The sequence below is a fragment of the Mustela nigripes genome, chromosome 12 (assembly GCF_022355385.1).
Source record: "Mustela nigripes isolate SB6536 chromosome 12, MUSNIG.SB6536, whole genome shotgun sequence".
Classification (NCBI taxonomy): Eukaryota; Metazoa; Chordata; class Mammalia; order Carnivora; family Mustelidae; genus Mustela; species Mustela nigripes.
Genome location: NC_081568.1, coordinates 152,541,668 through 152,564,067, shown reverse-complemented (window position 1 = coordinate 152,564,067; position 22,400 = coordinate 152,541,668). Strand labels below are relative to the sequence as shown.

General features: G+C 40.4%; 1 pseudogene; it reads left to right on the top strand.

Annotated features, from left to right (window-relative positions):
- Positions 1–606: 606 nt before the first annotated feature.
- Positions 607–1,565, top strand: LOC132028084 (olfactory receptor 2B11-like; annotated as a pseudogene).
- Positions 1,566–22,400: the final 20,835 nt, after the last annotated feature.

Here is a 22,400-nt window from a genome sequence, read left to right as displayed (position 1 = left end):
TGCCTGAATGTGAACAGCCCTGGGAGAGAGATCAGCATGTGCAGGAAACCAGAGAGCACCTCTTTATGCTGACAGAGCCAGGTATAAACCTTAGCAGGTGAGTCGAGTGTGCTCCTATCCTGCTTGATGCCATTTCTCACTTCCCTCCTATCACCACTTCCAAAAGGCAAAGCGAAAAAACTAAAGAAAGTGGTCAACTCCCTGTCAGTGAGTTTGCAGAGAGAAGTCAAACATTTTAATGGTGATGGGGGATGTAGCAGACTTTGACCAAACCAGAAGAATTTTTTTATTTATTTTTGATACATTTTCACAAACATCATACCGCTCTATCATCCCCAGAACTTAACAAGTATTTTCTTCCCACTTCACAGATGCAAAAATTAAATTTCATAAAGAAAGATGGCATAGAGCAGGAAGCAGAGCAAACACATGGGCAGCTGCTCTGCCTCCTGGTTCTGACTTCCCCACACCTCAGGGTCTCCACAGAGGTAAGACAGGATGCAACTCTGTAGGAAAGCTCAGGCACAGCCATTAGGAAGGCAACTAATTCCTATTCTCAGGTTTCATTCACTTTGACTCATCACAGTCTCCAGAGAATGCCTCCGCATGAGAGGTGACAACCAGAGCTTCTTGGAGGATCTCCCTAAGGATTTCACCCTTCTAGGTGTTTCTGACAGGCCATGACTGGAGCTCCCCCTCTTTGTGGTCCTCCTGGTGTCCTACATTCTGGCCATGTTGGAAAACATTGCTATCACCCTGGTGTCCCGGCTGGATCCCCAGCTCCACAGCCCCATGTACATCTTTCTCAGATACTTCTCCTTCCTGGATCTCTGCTATACCACCACCACAGTCCCACAGATGCTGGTTAACATGGGCAGCTCCAGGAAGACCATCAGCTATGGTGGCTGCATGGCGCAGTACCGCATTTTCCACTGGCTGGGATGCACTGAGTGCATCGTCTTGGCCACCATGGCCCTGGACCGCTATGTGGCCATCTGTGAATGCCCTCTGGTATGCCATTATTATGCATAGCCCTCTCTGCCAGCAGCTAGTGGCTGTGGCCTGGCTCAGCAGCTTTGGAAACTCCCTTCATTCACGTGGTGCTGACAGTGCAGTTGCCTTTCTGTGGGCAGCAGGTGCTGAACAATTTCTTCTGTGAGGTGCCAGCCATGATCAAGCTGTCGTGTGCAGACACCACCGTGAATGATGCTACACTGGCTGTGTTGGTGGCCTTCTTTGTGCTGGTGCCCCTAGCCCTCATCCTTCTCTCCTATGGCTTCATCGCCCATGCAGTGCTCAAGATCCAGTCCTCCAGGGGAAGGCACAAAGCCTTTGGGACCTGTTCCTCCCACCTGGTGGTGGTCTCCCTCTTCTACCTGCCTGCCATCTACTTGTACCTGCAGCCCCCTTCCAGCTACTCCCAAGAGCAGGGCAAGTTTATCTCCCTCTTATATTCCATAATCACCCACACCCTCAACCCCTTCATCTACACCCTGAGGAATAAGGATGTGAAGGGAGCTCTGAGGAGACTCCTGTCAAGGACCTGGAGGTTCTGCAGGAGATGAGGCTCTAAGACATGACAGTCCCTGTTGGTGACAGAAGTCTGGGCAAGCGTGTTGTGTGCTGAAGGAGTTGACACCCAAGGAGTGTTTTGAGAGATTTGAAAGCCCCCCCCAAGTCCCTGTCCCAACATTTCACCTTCTGTGTGGTCATAGTGCTTAAAACCCCACCCCTCCCAATAGTCTTTGTTCTCAGAAGCCATTTGTTTTTAGGAGTCGTTTAAACAGAATTGGTCATTTCTAGTTTCCTAATTCTTGCTCCTTTTCATCTTCCTATTTATTCTTATTTTTCTCCCCTTTGTCTCTTTCAAATCTTCCCTCTTCCATTTTCATTACTCCTAAGGATACATTATGTGAAACTGAATCATGATCTGATATGATAATAAATTTGTTTGTCTCCACATATTTTTTGTGTTTTTTTCTTTATTTTTATATAAATTCAATTAATTAACATATAATGCATTATTGCTTTCTGAGGTAGAGGTTAGTGATTCATCCATCGTATATAACATCCAGTGCTCATTACATCACATGCCCTCCTTAATATCCATCACCCAGTTCCCCCATCCCTAAGCCCCCTCCCCTCCAGCACCCCTCAGTTTGTTCCCTATGGTTAAGGGTCTCTTATGGTTTGTGTCCCTCTCTGATTTTGTCTTTTTCTTTTCTCTTTTCCCCTATGATCTTTTAATTCTTAAATTCAACATATGAGTGAGATCATATGATAATTGTCTTTCTCTGATTGACTTTTTCGCTTAGCACACTACCCTCTAGTTCCATCCATGTTGTTGCAAATGGAAAGATTTCATATTTTTCTGGTGACTGAGTAATAGTATATATATACATACATACATATATATACTACCTCTTTATCTATTCATCTGTCGATGGACATCTGGATTCTTCCCATAGTTTGGCTATTGTGAGCATTGCTGCCATAGAAATTGGAGTGCAGGTACCTCTTCAGATCAGTACATTTGTATCTTTGGGGTAAATATTCAGTAATGCTAGGTCTTGAGAAATGTCTTGAGAAACGTCCAGACTATTTTCCAGAGTGGCTGCTCCCGCTTGCATTCCCACCAACAGTGCAGGAGGGTTCCCCTTTCTGTTGTTTCCTAAGTGGTTAATTTTAGCCATACTGACTGAGGAAAGGTTGTCTCCATATTTTTAAATTCCATAAATTTTATGTGACTTTTTTAAAATTCTAAAAGTGAAGATTACTTTTCTCTTCCTGTAACTTTAGATGATGCTTCCGCCTACCCAAATTCTGTTTTCTCATATAGGAAGTTCCCCTCAATGGCCAGAAATAAGCATATTTATTATGGATGCATAAGACTCTATATTAGATTTATGGGTATAAACCAAAATAGCATAATACCTAAACAAACAATGTCTAGTTGAGAATAGAAGATATAAATACAGTCAAATTTAAGGACACTATAAGTTTAAATAATAAGTGCAAAGTCATCATGACAGCCAACATTTGTAGAAGGCTTTGAAGATGCAGGTACTAGATTAAGTGTATTTATGTATGATATCTTGTTTAAAATATCCCCAGGAGGTAATTTTTTCCATTGTCCATATTTCCATATTTCCAATTTCCATGTTTTTCCATTGTCATGTAAGAATTTGGTTATTGGAGTGGTAACGTGTTCATGGTTGTTCCAGTAACTGTTGGAACTGAGACCAGTACTAACGTCCATACTGACCGCCTCCTTTAGTAGAACACAGCCACAATACTAGGACTCTGTATTTGCATTTTTGTCAAAGTTTTCCTGGCAAAGTGATACTTTTAGAAAAGTACCTGAAAAGTACACACCTTATTATGTTTTCTTCATGAGTATTTCTCAGCTTTCTCCACAAAGTGTTCAGAAAAGCAGAGGACAGTGAATTTCAGAAACCTTACCAGTGCATCAAAGCACACAAAGTATTTTAAATATTTTGTTTTGTATTTAGTTATATTTAACTTATTCATTTTTATCCTGCTGTCATACATATCCCAGATACTAACATAACCTGGCAGAGAAAATAAATATAATAACAACAACAACAACAACAACAACAACAAAACAACCATATAATTAGGACAAAAGGAAAATTGAAGTTTTCTTGATAGTAAAGGCAAAAAGAAAATAAAGATTGCAAAGCTATAGCATTTGATTTAAGAAATGTAGAAGAATCATGACTCTTCCCATTTTCACAACCACAAAGAAATTTTCCCCTGGGTTGCCCTCCAGGCAATAACTAAGCCCTTTAGAACTACTTTAGTGACATGCATAATGATGCATAAGAACTTTCTCTCCTGACTTTTCCTAATGGCACAGGTCCAGGACACAATTCAATGAGAGCAATCTGTCATGGATGCAAAAATGTCAGTCCACACATACAGCTATGTATGGATGTGACCTAATTTTAGAACACATTTGAGAGGACTGAAGACTATATTTCTCAAAACAGGTGTGCTAGCTTAAAGATGATCTCAAAGTACTTCTTATTAAAACGAGGTAAAAGTGATATTTTAGACCTTCCAAGGCAAGATCAAAGGAAATCTGGTAGTGTGCAGTTAACACAGTCTGGGTCTGTAGTTACCAGGTAGAAAGCTTAACTGCTGTTAGGTAGCCGTGCTGGGAAGACTGTGGGCAGACATTATCACCTTCCATCCTTCCTCTGTCAGGCTTCCAACCAATTCTACCACACCTGAGTGGGGCTCTCTGAGCCCCTCCTGCCCACTAGTTCAATACCACACCATGACCTCAGTAGACACAGCATAGAATCAAAGAACTTTACAGCTGAGCTCTGCCCAAATTCCCAATGTGCAAAATGGTGAGTTATCCCAAGCTACTGAGTTTGGGGATGGTTTGGCATGCATCTGGAACACCAGAGACCCCAGAATATTCTACATCAGAGTTACATAAAAGCACAAGGTAAACATGATGAATTTTCCAGAAGCATCAATGTTATTTGATGCTTGAGAAGATATTTAAATAATTGAACTGATAATTAAATGAAAGCATGCTTCCATTATAATAAACTGAGAGAATAGATAGAAAAAATGTAGGTAAATTTTTATCATAAAAACCTAAGTTTCAAATACTTTGTGTGCTTTGATGCACTCTTCTATATTATGGTAAGGTTTCTGAAATTCACTGTCCTCTGCTTTTTTAATACTTTGTGGAAAAATCTGAGAAATACTCATGAAGAAAACAGGATAAGGTGAGTGCTTTCCAGGTACTTTTCTAAAAGTATCACTTTGCTATGAAAACTTTGGAAATCTATTGCTCTGTACTGTGAATATAATGAGATTTTTTTTGAGGGGGTGAGTCAAATTAATTTTTATATGCTCCATGATGAATCGCCACCAGTGTAAAAAAAATCACATATGAAACAAAATTTCAGTTGATAAATGGAAAGGAATAATTGAAAAATCTTTATGAACCTCGTGCACACAATATATGGCTAGCTAAAATTATCTATCACATAGTATTTAGATAGAAAAAATCTCCTGCCAGTTTATTAAATGCAAAGGCTACCAGACAATCACTTAGCTGCAGGAGCTACGGGAGGCTTTCAGACAGACTATGCACAGCTTCGTGTTGCCCATAGGGCTAGTGGTACAAGGCTGAGACGTGCCAGCTTCACATCCACAGTGGATTGTCTTCACACCTGGACTGAACCCCACAGGTGCTGCATTTCCACCCATAGTAACTTAGACTTTGTGCAACAATGACAACAGAAAGCCATTTTTATTCTTTAAGAAGAATAGACTCAATTACATTTGGCAAATTCTATCCCTGCCTTAGATGTTTAAAATCGTGTTTCCAACTCAAGAAATTGAGCAGTGCCTGATAAATATTTATCACACTGAAGTTAGCCAGAAAGCCCTGAATTCCTTGGCCAAAGGTTAAGAGAGAGCTAAAATTGACATTACCTTAAAGACATTTCTAGGATATTTAAAATGTTATTGTTTTTTAAATAATGTCAAAAAGAAAAAAAAGGAAAACATTTAATAATACTTAAAATAATTATACTGTTCTATTTTCCATTTGTGAAAATTCCTAATTCTATTAATTAGTCATTGTCCAGCTTCATCCACACCATACTCCTTGTCACTGAGCTCAAGCCACAAAAAAATGAGAGTAAGCAGAAAAAGGTTTCCAGCAGTAGAGGGCACTGTTTCAGCAAGGCTTTTACAAAAGCCTAGAATCTTCCCCTTTTTTTAAAATTACTTTTACAAGAAAGGTAGCATTCCTTGAATGACTTAACTACTTCCCTGCACCACTTACTGCTTTTAGCTAAAAAATCTTTTAAATTGTTTCTTGTGATAATTAGATGCATGATCACTAGAGATGAAGTGATAAGTGGTTGAAACTCCAGCCAAGATCTTTACAAGTCATTTATTGGATGCTCTAGTCAAAAATGGTCCTGTATCCACCTTCTCAAGGTGTCCAACCTGAGTAGATAGCTCTTCAAGTCAACAAAAAGAAAGCCAATATCTTCCTCATGAAAACCTGATAATAGGGGCGCCTGGGTGGCTCCGTGGGTTAAGCCGCTGCCTTCGGCTCAGGTCATGATCCCAGGGTCCTGGGATCAAGTCCTACATCGGGCTCTCTGCTGGGCAGGGAGCCTGCTTCTTCCTCTCTCTCTTTCAGCCTGCCTCTCTACCTACTTGTGATCTCTGTCTGTCAAATAAATAAATAAAATCTTAAAAAAAAAAAAAAAGAAAGAAAAAAGAAAACCTGATAATAATACTCTAAAAAATTCACTGACACCCACAAAGGATCTGCCTTCAGTCAATAAAGGTTTCTTACATAGTAAATACAAGTTTGTAAAACTGTCAGGTAGCTGACTTACCAGACTGTCTTGTTATAGAGTCTTTTGTCATTGGGAGATGTATGGAAAAGAGAATGACATTTACTCTAGACTTTCTTGGCACCTCTTTCTGATGTTAATTATTTAGCAGAAAAAAAAAGTTCTAATTATGTCATTCCCAGTTCATGATAAAAAACAAAATCAAGTATGCCAACTTTTTTCTTGAAGAATTACTGCTATCTTTCATGTTTCCATCATTAACAACTGTCAGATTTTTTTAAGGTTTATTTATTTATTCCAAAGAGAGAGAGAGAATGTGAGGAGAGGCAGAGGGAGAAGGAGAGAGAGTCCAAAGCAGACACCACTCAGAGCATAGAGCCTGATACAGGGCTTGATCCCACAACCATGAGCTCATGAACTGAACACTGTGTGAGCCACCCAGGCACCCTAATCATCAGATGCTTTTTAAAAATCAGTAAAGTACACAAATTTGATCATATCTTTCTTTTTCTCTATTTATCCTTTATTGAAATATAATAACATAGTATTATGTTCGTTTAAGTTGTACAATATAGTGATTCAACAATTCTATACATTTCTTAGTGTTCATCATGACAAGGGTCTTCTTTTCTTCTTCTTTTTTTTTTCTTTTTAAATTTATTTTCAGCGTAACAGTATTCATTGTTTTTGCACCACACCCAGTGCTCCATGCAATTCGTGCCCTCTCCAATACCCACTACCTGCTTCCCCCAACCTCCCACCCCACCCCTTCAAAACCCTCAGATTGTTTTTCAGAGTCCAGAGTCTCTCATGGTTCACCTCCCCTTCCAATTTCCCCCAACTCCATTCTCCTCCCCATCTCCTCTTGTCCTCTATGCTATTTGATATGCTCCACAAATAAGTGAAACCATATGATAATTGACTCTCTCTGCTTGACTGATTTCACTCAGCATAATCTCTTCCAGTCCCATCCATGTTGCTACAAAAGTTGGGTATTCATCCTTTCTGATGGAGGCATAATACTCCATAGTGTATATAGACCACATCTTCCTTATCCATGTGTCCATTGAAGGGAATCTTGGTTCTTTCCACAGTTTGGAGACCATGGCCATTGCTGCTATAAACATTGGGGTACAGATGTCCCTTCTTTTCACTACATCTGTATCTTTGGGGTAAATACCCAGTAGTGCAATGGCAGGGTCATAGGGAAGCTCTATTTTTAATTTCTTGAGGAATCTCCACACTGTTTTCCAAAGTGGCTGCACCAACTTGCTTTCCCACCAACAGTGGAAGAGGGTTTCCCTTTATCCACATCCTCTCCAACACACGTTGTTTCCTGTCTTGCTAATTTTAGCCATTCTAACTGGTGTAAGGTGGTATCTCAATGTGGTTTTAATTTGAATCTCCCTGATGGCTAGTGATGATGAACATTTTTTCATGTGTCTGATAGCAATTTATAAGTCTTCGTTGGAGAAGTGTCTGTTCATATTTTCTGTCCATTTTTTGAAAAGATTGTCTGTTTTGGGTGTGTTGAGTTTGAGGAGTTCTTGATAGATCCTGGATATCAACCTTTTGTCTGTACTGTCATTTGTGAATATCTTCTCCCATTTCGTGGGTTGCCTCTTTGTTTTCTTGACTGTTTCCTTTGCTCTGAAGAAGCTTTTGATCTTGATGAAGTCCCAAAAGTTCATCTTAGCTTTTGTTTCCTTTGCCTTTGGAGACATATCTTGAAAGAAGTTGCTGTGGCTCATATCAAAGAGGTTACTGCCTATGTTCTCCTCTAGGATTCTGATGAATTCTTGTCTCATGTTGAGGTCGTTCATCCATTTTGAGTTTATCTTTGTGTGCGGTGTAAAAGAAGGGTTGAGTTTCATTCTTCTACATATAGCTGTCCCATTTTCCCAGCACCATTTATTGAAGAGACTATCTTTTCCACTGTATATTTTTTCCTCTTTTGTCGAAGATTATTTGACTATAGAGTAGAGGGTCCATATCTGGGCTCTCTACTCTGTTTCACTGGTCTGTGTGTCTGTTTTTAATGGCAAATATCTTCTTAATCCCCTTCACCTTCTTCACCCATCCTCCCACCCCACCCCCCTCTGGTAACCATCAGTTTGGTCTCCATATTTAAGGTCTGTTTCTTGGTTTGTCTCTCTCTTTTTCTCCACTTGCTTACTTGTTTTGTTTCTTAAATTCTACATACGAGTGCCTTTCTCTGACTAAATGATTTCTCTTAGCCTACTACCCTCTGGGTCCATTCCTGTTGTTACTAATTGATCTTATTCTTGGTCACAGCTGATATTAATTTAATAAGATATTATTGCAGCTTTATTTACTAGCCAAGATATGGAAGCAGCCCAAATGTCCACAAAGAGATGAATGGACAAAGAAGTGATATATATTCATCATCTTCTTCCTTTTAACCCCCCATCCCCACAATAGACAAAGCCTTCCTTGAAAAACTAAAATTAACTGTCAGGATTTCTCCTAGTTGCCTATTTCCTTACTCCCACCTTCTGAAACCTCACTTAATCATCTCTTGACAGGTACACACTTGATTCTCAAATGTATTTTTTATACCCGCGCCCTATACTATCACAGTGCCAGCTATAAAGCTATTCTTTTGACAGCAAGTTGACCCCTCTGTACTCCTCTTTCTGATGCGAAGTTGGGACTTGAGCAAAAATGATTTTGCCTGTCAGCTGCTTCCTGTAAATACATCCTGTGGGAAGTTCCTCAGTCAGTCTGCCAGGCTGGAAAGGAGAGAGGATGTTCTCCGTCTGGCTTCCCTTTGTCCTTCGATGCTTCTACAGTGAGGTTTCCTCTCCCTGCCAGTAGCAGCTGACTCCACTTGCACACCTGCAGGACCAGCACTTCACACCACCAGCAGCCCAGCAGCACTCTCCTGGGACCCTCCTCCAAACACCCACATTCTCATAAAGCCCACTACCTGTTTGCTGAAGTCATTCCCCCCATAAAACTTCTGAGTTGTCTTTCTTTTCAGAGACCCAACCTCTAATTCCCCACAATCTTTATGTTAAATTCCTTCAGTTGAAACAAGTGGTCTAGTTTCTGTCACATGGCTATGTTCTGACTGATACACCTGTTTATTATTTAGATGCTGATATCACTGCTCTAGATTACCAAAAGGTATGACTGGTACCTAACAACCCCTTAATTAGAATATACAGCATTTTAGGGAGCAGAAAGATGCTTAATGAAAGTGAGTTCACAGTCCTAGAGACATTCTTGTCCTCCAGGAATCAATGCTAATAATTCCTAAAATGAGGCTTATGTGTCTATTAAGGTAATTCTCAATACAACTAAACAACAAATCATTAAGTGGAAAGCAGATACCTTTTGCTCATTCATGGTCACAGAATGAACTTTTCTATCCTGGGAGGTTGTGTTCCAGAGACTCCACTCCAAACTAAGTCCCCTAATTTCCTGAGCATGTTGCCCACTAGAAGGGAAACTGAAATTGAGTCTTTAACCCATTACCTTATTTCTGACATTTACCCCTCAAAGATAATGAGAAGAGAAACAGATGAAAATAGACCTTATTGCATTCTTGGCAGCACTCCGAATGCAATAGCTGTCCTTTTAAATCTCAAAGTATTGAACTGATACAGACATAATTATTAATTGCATTTTTGCACAAAAAGGAAAATGGAGTGACTTGTGCATGGTAACAAGGTGAGTTAAGTGCTTGGGGCCCTGCATGCTTGCTGATCAATCATCCACCCCCAGTTAGGTGTCCAACAATCCAATCCAGTATAGACACAAGCTGTTGAGTTACCACAGAGCCCACAGGTGGAAGGGTCTCAGTCCCATGGAACCACAAGTTCAAGGGTCCACCAATAATTTGGAAGGATTAAGCTATCAATTCTGGGTTTCCCACAGAACATCCTTCAAGTTCAATGAATAGTGGAACTCACTGAAAAGTGCCATGCTTGTAAGGACCATTTTTTTATAAAGGATACAACTCAGAAGCAGCCGAGTGAGAGAGATGCACAGGGCAAGGTCAGCTTTAGGGTGGGGGACACAGAGCTTCTATGCCCTGTCCCTTCCCAGCTCATCAGTGTGTAGAGCTCTGCCAAACCAGAACTCTCAACTTATCCATCACAATAACTTGAAATAAAGAGAACCAGAAAGCATGAGAGGGGGCAAATCCATCCACTGGGGAAGTGAAGAGTGTCCCTGTGGGACCCAAGCTTTATGAGCCTGGAGTGTGAGAGCTGCAGTTGCAGGGGGACATAGGGAAGAGACAGACCTCCATCCCTGCACATCCAATCATGAGGCTCCCATAGTGGCACATCACCATGCTCCTGCTGAGGAAAGGCTCAACACCTCAGCTGAAGGGCTTGTAGTAAATCCCAGGAGCTCAAAGGTCTCCAAGAAATCAGTCCCTTTGAGACAAGAGTTCCCCCTGTAGGTAGAGGTTCATAGTGGTCTCTGGTTCCACTCCAGCAATCCAGAAGACTGGAGGGCCTTGGTTTCTTCCATCCTGATGCTCAGCTCCCAGTGGGCACAGACTTAAAGGAAATCCGTGATCCACATGTTCTCCAGAGGTCCTGGCTGACCTGCAGTCACCAATGCTCCCCTCAAACTCAGCTTGCTTACCCTTCATGGCTGCTTCATTGCTCCAATTAAAGGTGAATGAGGTTTTTGGAGAGGGAGGCTGAGGATACACAGTGGGGCTTTCACCTTCCAGGACTCCACCAAGCTCTGTATACCAGACTTGAGAGGCACCACCCTCTCCACTCTCCAGATTGCAATGTTTAATTAAGTAGCATTTCTTTAAAAAAAAAAAAAAAAGAAAAAGAAAAGAAAAGGTACAAACCACTCTGTGCTGTTCCCAGTTCTTACCAGTGTCCTTCACTTGCTGGAAATGTAAGTCATGAACATAGCATAAGCTGCAACCATTTTCTGGGAGATACCAGGACTTAAAGAGGCCCATGGTGGGAGGAGGAGGAGCCAGCCCTGTTCAGAAAGGCAATGTGGCATTCCTCCAGCACCAAGCTAAGAAGCGGTGTTTTAAACATGAGCTTTATGTGGAAGGACAACAGAACAAGCTACCACCACCGCTGCTTGTATTAGAGTAAGAGGATGGAAATTCCAGCCACGTGGGACCCGCTCTCAGAACAGGCACTGGATGTCTGTCATGGCCTGTTGCAGTCTGGGAAAATGCCCCATGTCTGAGCAGAACACTGCCCTAACTTAATGCAAACCCCTGGTCTCCTTCATCTCTACCTACTCGTCCTACACTGATGACAATTCTACTTCCAGTTACCCAAGAAATTGGTCAACTTCTCTTTGGTTTCACTGGTCTATTTGCACCAATATCACCAGGGCATTGTTTTTTTCCTGGTTTTCTTAAGACAGAATTAGTATATAGCATCCATTGTATAACTTTAGGTATACCACATCACATAATCATTTGACATATGTATATATTTCAAAATGATTACAATAAGATTAGTTAACGTTCCAGCACCACACAGAGTTAGTTTTTTTTTTCCCTTGGGATGAGCACTTTTAACTCTACTCATCTCAGGACTTTCAAAGATGCAGTCCAGTCTTGGGAACTATAGTCACCATGCTGAACATTACGACCCCATTGTTTACAATCTCTCTCTGGAGGCTTGAACCTGTGATCATGAGGTTTTAGAGGCTGTGGCATTATGGAAGGTATAACATCTGGTAAGGAAAATCTCCTAGGCTTCTTATTCTCCTTTAAAACAATGTCTACCAGGGCACCTGGGTGGCTCAGTGGGTTAAGCCTCTGCCTTCAGCTCAGGTCATGATCTCAGGGTCCTGGGATTGAGCCCCACATCGGGCTCTCTGCTCAGCGGGGAGCCTGCTTCCCCCTCTCTCTCTGCCTCTGCTCTGCCTACTTCTAATCTCTCTCTGTCAAATAAATAAGATCTTAAAAAAAAAAAAAAAAAAACAGTGTCTACCATGTATTGTATGGATCATTGGGTGTGGTGCATAAATAATGAATCTTGGAACACTGAAAAATTAAGTTAAATTTTAAAAAAAGTATATCTATCTAAATTATACAAACAGTATACATACAAACAGTATATATATATTTCATATATATATATATATATATATATATATATATATGAACATCAGGCTGTGCACCATATGTATACACAATGTTTGTCAATCAGTCCTCAATAAAGCTGTGGGGAGAGTGTCCCCATCTTCTTCTCTCACCATGCCATTTACCACCTTTGATTAGTTTTCTTTCCAATTGTTCTTAATGTTTGTTCCTCCCCACAGAATGTTCTGTGATGGTAGAGGCTTATTGTTTTGCCTTTAGAGCAGTGCCCTGCATGTACAAACTCTTGTCACCTGAACAAATGAATGAAGAGTTTGGCCGGTCAGGTTCCAGTGGCAAAGATCAAAGACACATTGCTGACTAGGGCTCAGTTCATAGCTTCCTCATTTATGAAACATGCTGGTGATGACAGCCGCCTCACAGAATAATCCTGATTTATGCTGGCAATGATAGCCAACTACAGGCTGAGACTGATTCATGCTGGTAACGATAGTCACCCACAGTCTAATCCTGATTCATGATGGTGATGATAGTCACCTACAGGCTAATCCTGATTCATGCTGGTGATGATGGCCACCTTACAGACTAATCCTGATTCATGCTGACAATGATAGCCACTTCACAGGAAAATCCTGCTTCCTGCCGTTTATGATAGCCATCTCACAAGTTAATCCTGGTTCCTGTACTTAACACAGTACTTCCATGTTGTATATGAAACAAGGAGAAAAGGAAGTAAATATGAAACCCATGGAAACAGAAATTAGGAAAGAAGCCAGTTATTGAACACCTCCTATATTATTGTTCAAGACTGGAGCTTTACAAACATCTTTAAAAAATTCCTAAAAATATATATCTTTGCATCTCCTTTTTACATGTTTAAAGAGTATGAGAGAGTGTGATTTAGATGAGTCAAGATTGCACAGCAAATAAGCAACTCACTGGGGACATGTCCACCACTCCCACTGAGCTAATTTTCTCAAAGGAGGACAATGGTGTCCTTTCCTCAGAATCACTTTAAGTTCCCACTTAATATGTTGTCTCATGGGTGTGGTGTATAAAGAATAAATCTTGGAAAACTGATAAAAAATAAAATTAAATTAAGATGTTAAAAACAAATAAAATAAAATAATAAAATATAATCTTGCCTCCTATATCAATACCAGAGCAGCAGAACTCTGCTGAATTCACAGTCTTCCTGCCCATGGGGTTCCACTGCTGCTTTCCTGAGGTGCCCCAGGAGGAAGCAAAGGGAGCAAAGATAGCACAGAGAATCAAAAGCAGAGTAGGAAAGTGGGACCAATGCCATGGAGTGTAGACTTCATAACATGTCAAGGTTGGGCAGAAAGATAGGCAGAGGAAGGACTAAAAACATCCTTGTTAATGCATCTGCCCCATCGCTCCCCAAATCTCCATGACACAAGTCATGGTCACCCTCTTCCATGCTCTATCAGCTGTCCCACCACTAAGTGTCCTCACCCACATCAGGGAAATACAGGGGCTTGAAGAAGAATTTCTACTGTTGCAAAAACATCACAACCGAGCTACCATGTCATATCCAATTTAAAAAGAGATAAAACTACATACAAAAATTAAGAAGTACTTTGGGGAGGGTATGTGCTATGGTGAGTGCTGTGAAATGTATAAACCTGATGATTCACAGACCTGTATCCCTGGGGATAAAAATACACTACATGTTTATAAAAAAATTTAAAAAATTAATAAAAAAATCAAGGACTAAATCTTGAGGCAGCAAAGTGTATTGAGATAACTATCTCTTATAGTTGTAACTATAAATAAGGCTTAAAACAATAGTGTTGGGGTGCCTGGGTGGCTTAGTGGGTTAAGCCGCTGCCTTCGGCTCAGGTCATGATCTCAGAGTCCTGGGATCGAGTCCCCCATCAGGCTCTCTGCTCAGCAGAGAGCCTGCTTTCCTCTCTCTCTCTGCCTGCCTCTCCATCTACTTGTGATTTCTCTCTGTCAAATAAATAAATAAAATCTTAAAAAAAAAAACAGTGTTAGTGAGATGTAATTGGATACCATATAATCCATCCATGTAAAATGTAGAATTGATGAGTTTTAGAATACTCACACAGTTGTAAATCCATCATGAAATTTCAGAATCTTTTACCTTTAAGAAAATCCACTCCTATTTAGGCATCACCGCCAAACCTCCATTCTACCACACAAAACTCCAGCCCTGGCCATCACCCCCAAGCCTCCATTCCATTACACAGACACCCAGCCCTGGGAGTTACCCCCAAACCCCTATTCTACCACACATGTACACACACCCACAGCCCCAGGCATCACCCCCATCCTACATTCCACCCCCGGCCCTAAGCAATCAGCTACCTTCTGTGTCTATAGATTTACTTATTTAGGACATTTCTGTAATATTCTGATAAGTGTTTTTCATTCCTGTGATTTCTCATGCCCTTGGAGCTTCACTACTGAGGCTGAAGCTTCTGTTCATTCAGTGGTGCAAAAAAAAACATTCTTTACCCTGACCGTTATTTCTAAGCACCTACACAGAGTACCTTTTCACAATTATTTGTGGTCGGGGATGTACAGGACTCCAGGGTGTGGCTCTGAAGCTGGCATCTGTGGGGTGCCTCCCTCAGCTGGGATTATCTGGCCAATTCTGTCCTGCAGAATCCAACTCAGGGGCCCTGACTTGCTGTGGTGCTCTCTGATGGCTGCTAGAAAAAGGACACCTGTTCAAACTTTTCAAAACCAGGACTCCAGAAGCAGAAAACAAAACCCAACAGGAAATTGATGTGGGAAAAAAAGGCAGAAGGAAATGTAGATAAAATTAAATGTCCTTCTAACATGCAGTCCATTAACAAATACTTGAGGCAGGCAGAATATCATGCTCCTTCATGAAGCTCCCAAGTCTGTTAGTGACTCTCTAGAGGGAAAACCCACCTCAGCTTGACCACAGCCAACCCTCCAGGATCCTGTGAGTCTTTATTTGAAACCTCTTTCCTTTACCCTCACCCTTTACCCCACCTCAACCCCAAGGTATCGAATCAGATGCTCCTCACAATCATGGGACAGCAGCTTTTCCTGCCCATGAATCCCATCCCCTTACTTTAATAAAACCACCTTTTTGCACCAAAGCCATCTCAAGAATTATTTCTTGGCTGTTGGCTTTGGACCCCAACACCAGTATTCAAAAAACCCATCAAAATGTCCACTTTCCAGGTTCTTTCCATAGTTTGGCTATTGTGGACATTGCTGCTATAAACATTCGGGTGCATGTGTCCCTTTGGATCACTACATTTGTATCTTTAGGGTAAATACCCCCATCAACAGATGAATGGATCAAGAAGATGTGGTATATATACACAATGGAATACTATGCAGCCATCAAATAAATGAAATCTTGCCATTTGCAACAACATGGATGGAACTAGAGCGTATCATGCTTAGCGAAATAAGTCAAGCAGAGAAAGACAACTATCATATGATCTCCCTGATATGAGGAAGTGGTGATGCAACATGGAGGCTTAAGTGGGTAGAAGAATAAATGAAACAAGATGGGATTGGGAGGGAGACAAACCATAAGTGACTCTTAATCTCACAAAACAAACTGAGGGTTGCCGGGGGGAGGGGGTTTGGGAGAAGGGGGTGGGATTATGGACATTGGGGAGGGTATGTGATTTGGTGAGTGCTGTGAAGTGTGTAAACCTGGTGATTCACAGACCTGTACCCCTGGGGATAAAAATATATGTTTATCAAAAATAAAAAATAAAATAAAAAAAATTAAAAAAAAAAATGTCCACTTTCCATCACTTCCTCTCCCATGTCAGGAGCCTTTCCACAGAGTCCTGTTCCCCCTCACTACCTTCATTCCTTTCAAGGAACTTTTCATCTTTTACCTTCTCTTTTCCAGCCCCCAAATATAGTCTACTTATGGCTGATGTTTCCTGAGAGGCCCCAGCAGTGGAGCACACAAAGAATGAGGCAAAGACCCGCATGAAGTCACTGTAAACCATGCTAGAGACAAGAGGACTGGAGAGACAGAAGCCTTAGCTGTACAAATGGCTGCAAAATTTACATTCACTGTCAGATGCAGTCTCTTCTCAGACATTAATCATCAGTATTATTAGCAATCCACATGACACAATAACCACAGCAAGATCTCAAGTGTCAATGGGCAGACAACTAATCCTCTCACCCAAGGCCAGAGGGTTAAAGAAGATAAAGCCAAGTATCTAAAAGGCAAAATCATGTTCTCAATCTTCAACAGCTAGTTGGTAAAAACTTACAAAATATTGTTTTGCTTTTTAAAAACACAATATTGACCCTATAGCATAATGTGATTTTTGTTTTTTGTACTATTTTATCTTTGTGATGGTAAGTAGAAGAAAAAAGTGAAAACCTAATGACTGATTTGCCCCCTTGATGATTTCAAGCCTCTCATTTTCTCTTCACCTTTAGGGGGGGAAATGAACATAGATGGTTGAGTTTGCATATGACCTCAGGAACACACATAAAATCATGACAGTGACTACTATGGGGACAGAGGATATATAATATTTAGTATTATGAATGTTCTTATACAAGTACACATAAAATTTAGAATAAATAACATAAGAAATCCTATCCCCTGGATCTCAGGGTCTGTTCTGCACATCTTCGTCTTTTGTCCATGAGGAGAAAAATATTGCATTTTCAACACAGACCTTGGGCAGAGGAAACCATGACAGGGAACCAGGCTGAGGACAAGACTCCAAAGACCCACAGGATTTATTGAGGCTTATGTTGACAGAATTCCTTTATGAACAAAAAAAGTCAGGTATAAGCAGCTTTGAAGAAAACCCCATGGGTCCCCATCACTGATCTTTCAGAGCAGGTGCAAATAAGCTCCAAGGTGACAGAGAACTCACCACAGAGGACACTCAGATGAAAGGCTAATTTTCATCTGGGAAGCAGTCCCAATGGCCTCATCAGCCAAGGGGAGTCTTTCTGGGATAGGCAGAAAATTTCCAGGGCCATTATTTCTCCTTGATTCTGTGCACCAAGATGCTAATAAAAGCATGTCTCCAATCCCAGGCCCTCGTCACAGCTATGGTGTTCTGGATGTCATTTACCTTGCTGCTCATGTGGTAACCAAACCTGGGCTGAAATACCATACCTTAAAATGCTGTGAGAAGGAAGTGGGTACCTAAGTGATGTCTTTGGGAATGGTGAGGATTTGATAAACTCAGGGAGGGAAAGAGAAAGGAACACATTCCAAGCACATACTCAAAAAGGGTTGAGATTAGTGTATGTGTTTTCCCTGCTCAACAGTTCTCTGCATTTTCAGGAAATTCAGAAACTGGTATCTGTAGTTAAGGGTAGAGCAATCTGGTATTTGCTCTGAGGGTCCAATGTCAGGGACTCGCCACAGCATGTAGACATATAGCTTAGCCAACTGCCATAGAAGAATGAAAATGAAAATGGGAGTGGGCATGAATTTACATGAGTAAAAGTGGAAAAGTAAGATGCATTTATTTTGTCAATAATATTTCATATTGATTTGATTAAATGCTAAATTATTTAATATGTTAATATTTTTAAAATTAATAACAAAAACTATAGGAGGTATGCATTGACAGTGCAAAGAAAGAAGAAAAAAAGAAAGAAAAAAGAAAAAGAAAGAAAGAAATGGATGGATAGTGTCCAAACTCATTTTATGAAGCAACCATTAGCTTGATCCAAAAAGCAGACAAAGATCCCATTGGAAAGGAGAATTACAGACCAATAAACTTGATGAACAGGAATGCCAAAATACTCAACAAGATACTAGCCAATAAGATCCCAGGGAATGTTAAAAGAGCTATTCATGATGAAAGGAGATCAATTCCTGGGATGCAAGGAAGGTTTAACATTGACAAGTGCATTGATGTGATCATATTAACAAAAGAATGACAAGAACCATATCATCCTCTCAACTGATGCAGAAAAATCATTTGGCAAAATAAAACATCCTTTCCAGATGAAAACTCCTCAAAATACAGGGTTAGAAGGCACATGTTTCATTAAAGCCATCTCTGAAAAACCCACAGCAAATGTCATTCTCAAAGGGAAAGATCTGAGACCTTTACCCTTTGGGTCAGGAACATGACAGGGATGTCCATTCTCACCACTTTTGTTCAACAGAGTATTAGAAGTCCTAGCCTCGGCATTTGTACAACAAAAAGGAAATGGATTCAAATTGGCAAAGAAGTCAAACTCTCTCTTTGCATATGACAATATACTTTATGAGGAAAACCCAAAAGACTCCACCCCTAAATTCCTTGAACTCTTACAGCAATTCAGCAACATGAAGGGCTCAAAATGAATGCACATAAATCAGTTGCTTTTCTATATACTAACAATCTGAATGGAGAAAGAGAAAGTAAGGCTTCAATTCCATTTACTATAGCATTCAAATCCATAAGATACCTATTAATAAACCTAATCAAAGAGGTCAAGGATCTCTACTATAGAAACTACAGAACACTTATGAAGGAAACTGAGGAAGACACAAAAAGATGGAAAAACTTCTATGCTCATAGATTGGAAGAAAAATCATTGTGAAAATGTCTAAGCTGCCCAGATCAATCTACACATTCAATGCAATCCCTATCAAAATAACCTTGATATTCTTCCCAGAGCTAAAACAAACAATCCTAAAATTTGTATGTAGCCAGAAAAACCCCTAATTGCCAGGGGATTATTGAAAAAGAAAACCAAAGCTTGGGGCATCACAATTCCTGTTTGGAAGCAAGTTTACAAAGCTATGTTCATTAAGACAGCATGGTAGTGACACAAAAACAGACATATCGCTCAATGGAATAGAATAGAGAGCCCAGAAAACAAACAAACAAACAAACAAACAAACAAACAAAAAACCTTTGACTCTATAGCCAACTGATCTTGAATAAAGCAGGAAAGAATATCCAATGGAAAAAAAAAGGCAATGTCTTTGATAAATGATGCTGGGAAAATTGAACAGTCACATGCAGAAGGATGACACTGGTCCATTCTCTTATACCACATCTAACAAAAAATCCAAAATGGATGAAATACCTCAATGAGAGAGAGGAATCTTTCAAAATCCTAGAAGAGAACCCCAGGCAGCAACCACTTCAACCTCAGCCACAGTAACTTCCTGCAACACAGATCTTTAAAGGCAAGGGAAACAAAAGCAAAAATGAACTATTGTTTCTCAAGATAAAAAGCTTCTGCACAGCAAGGTAACAATCAACATAACTTCTGATTGGGAGAAGATATTTGCAAATGATATATTCAATAGGGAATTAATAGCCAAAATAAAGAAAAAAGTTATACATGAGAGATGCAATATTCAAAATCTGAATAAATATATTTGTTTACCCTCTGAATAAATGTAACTCAACTATTAAAACAGCTACACAAATTATCAGAACTTTTTTCTAAATTTTTCCTATAGATATGATAAGCAATTGTTATTTTAATGTTACTCATATCTCAGTGAAAGAGACATGAGAATTGTACTCACTTCTCACATTGAGTTTATGAGTGAATATACTCATAAAACACCAAGTATTCTCCTTAATCTCCAAAGATGTCCCCAGATCATGATTCTTGTTTAGTCTTTATGGAGTTCTCTAAAATGGCAAGAGAAGAGATGAGAGAAAAGTATACACAGTGGTAAGAAAAATAGTTTATTCAGAAAAATTACTTCATTGATAGGATGATGGGAGGACCGATATCAGCGTGAGAAACCAGTAAGTTTGTAACTATGCACAATAACAAAGGGTACATATCTTATGGGTATTTTTATTGTTACTTATCATTTAAATGCTTAAGATAATTTTTATTAGAATTAATAAACCATTTAATAAAATATTAGAATTAACAATTGATAGATTTTTAAAAGAATTTATTTATTTATTTGACAGAGAGAGATCACAAATAGGCAGAGAGGCAAGCATAGAGAGAGAGGGAGAAGCAGGCTCTCCGCTGAGCAGAGAGCCCAACTCAGGGCTCTATCTCAGGACCCTGAGATTATGAGCCAGGCTGAAGGCAGAGGCCTAACCCACTGAGCCACCCAGGCACCCCAACAATTGATAGATTTAAGCATTTAATTAACAATGGCCAAAGGAAAACCTTATTTTACTAAAGTCTATTAAAATATACATATTTTATAGATTTTATGTATTTCATATTTTCATATAGATATATAAATGTTAAAAAGCAAATAAATTTTTACATACTTGTGTGTTTAAAAAAAAAAAGAAGCTCTCTTTAAGCCTTAGACAAAATATTATAGAATTCTTGAAAGAATTGTTGTTGTATCTTGTATTCTACTGTAAAATGGTAGTAAATATAGTGGAATTGATATTTTAATCAATGGCTGACATCTACAATCATCAATGTACTTCTTTTCTCTATTTATGGTAAAATAAACTAAGGTCTACACTTAATACTATATTCATGTAAATATGGTCACTAAATAATTATAATTCTCTGACAAAATACATAACACATCTATGAATGGTAATGGACCTGCAAATGTGAGAATTTGTCCAAACCAAGTTATTTTTAGTAAAATAATTGAATTTGAAAAAGACATATTATCACTGACTGGTATAGCTAAGATGAGATAAGTGAAAAGTTCCTATGGCTTAAATTAATTCCTAAGACTATGATCTTTTAGAAAATGTGGGTATTGGATTTTTGTGTTTTTCCCCCCTTTCCTTCTTAATCAAGACTGTAGTGTTGTAAATCTGCCTCACAAAATACATCCTAAGAATGTTTATTTAAAACAACAACAACAACAAAAAAAAACCCCTAAGACTCCCCGTTATTTCCAGTGTCCCGTTATTCCTGGTGCTGTCATGCACCCCTTCCATTTCCCCACCAGTCCCATCATCTGCAGGTAAAGGCTCCACCTCTCCCGCCCCAGCGAGCCAGGCTCCAGAGTAAGAGCTGCAGGTCAATGGCCGTGCTGGGGTCCAGACCTGGAGGAGCCCCTGGCTGCTGGGAGCAGGGCAGCCTCCCACCCATGGCCCAGAAGGAAGAGCTTCTGCCGCCGCTGACAAGGAGGCTGCCCTGGTCACCTGCTGGATGTCTCCCCTAAAGGCCAGGGACCAATCCTTCACTAACCCAGCAGTGAGAGAACCCAAGAAACAAGAAGAAGCACTTTTCCTTTCAGAAGTCTTTCTGGTGGAGGGGCTTCTTCAGGAAGAGCAGCGAGGACGCAGGAGAGCAGGAGAGGCTTGGCGGGCGGGGGGGCGGTGATGGTGGTGGCAGGAGACCCTCCACTGAACGCCAGGAGGACCAGGCCTCCAGGGCCAGGGACACAGCTTCTGCTGCCACAGAGATGGGGCTGGCCTCTGGGTGGAGCAGGTGGCGGGCCAGGGCCAGGCGGGAGAGGGCAGCGAGGGAGGAGGTGGAAGCTGGGGCAACCCACAGGAGCCCAACATCAGAAAGGAGAGGATTGGTCAGCTAGGTCAGCCTGCCCAGCCGCTGCACTGGAGACCCAATGAAGTACAGTCCAGAAACCCCCCCAGTGGCTCAGCAGAGGAAAAGGACCTGATTGTTGAGATAATCCAGGAACTTTTCTCCCTCTTTGTTGCAGGAGTGCCAGCTACTGGTTTTGAAGAACTTGTCTACAAATAGAGATCGATTTTAAAGTTTTGTATTGTGTTGTTTTGGTTTGGTTTGTTTGTTTGTTTGTTTGTTTTTACTTTTTATTAAGTGAAGAACTTGTTTGTCCTCCTTCCCTACAGATTCCCTCATAAAGTTCTCTGTTACTACCATTCCAACAGGTCAAGGAAAGTTTAAACAGCTTCCTCTGCCTTGGTTCTCCTTTTTTGTTTTTGTTTGCATCAGTTTAAAGGTTTTTGCATACTTTGCATCTTTATTCAAAAACATAAATTTTATCTATGTGCAGGCCCATATATGAAGGAAATGGGTGGGCCCAAAGGGATAGGATTATTTTTTTAGCA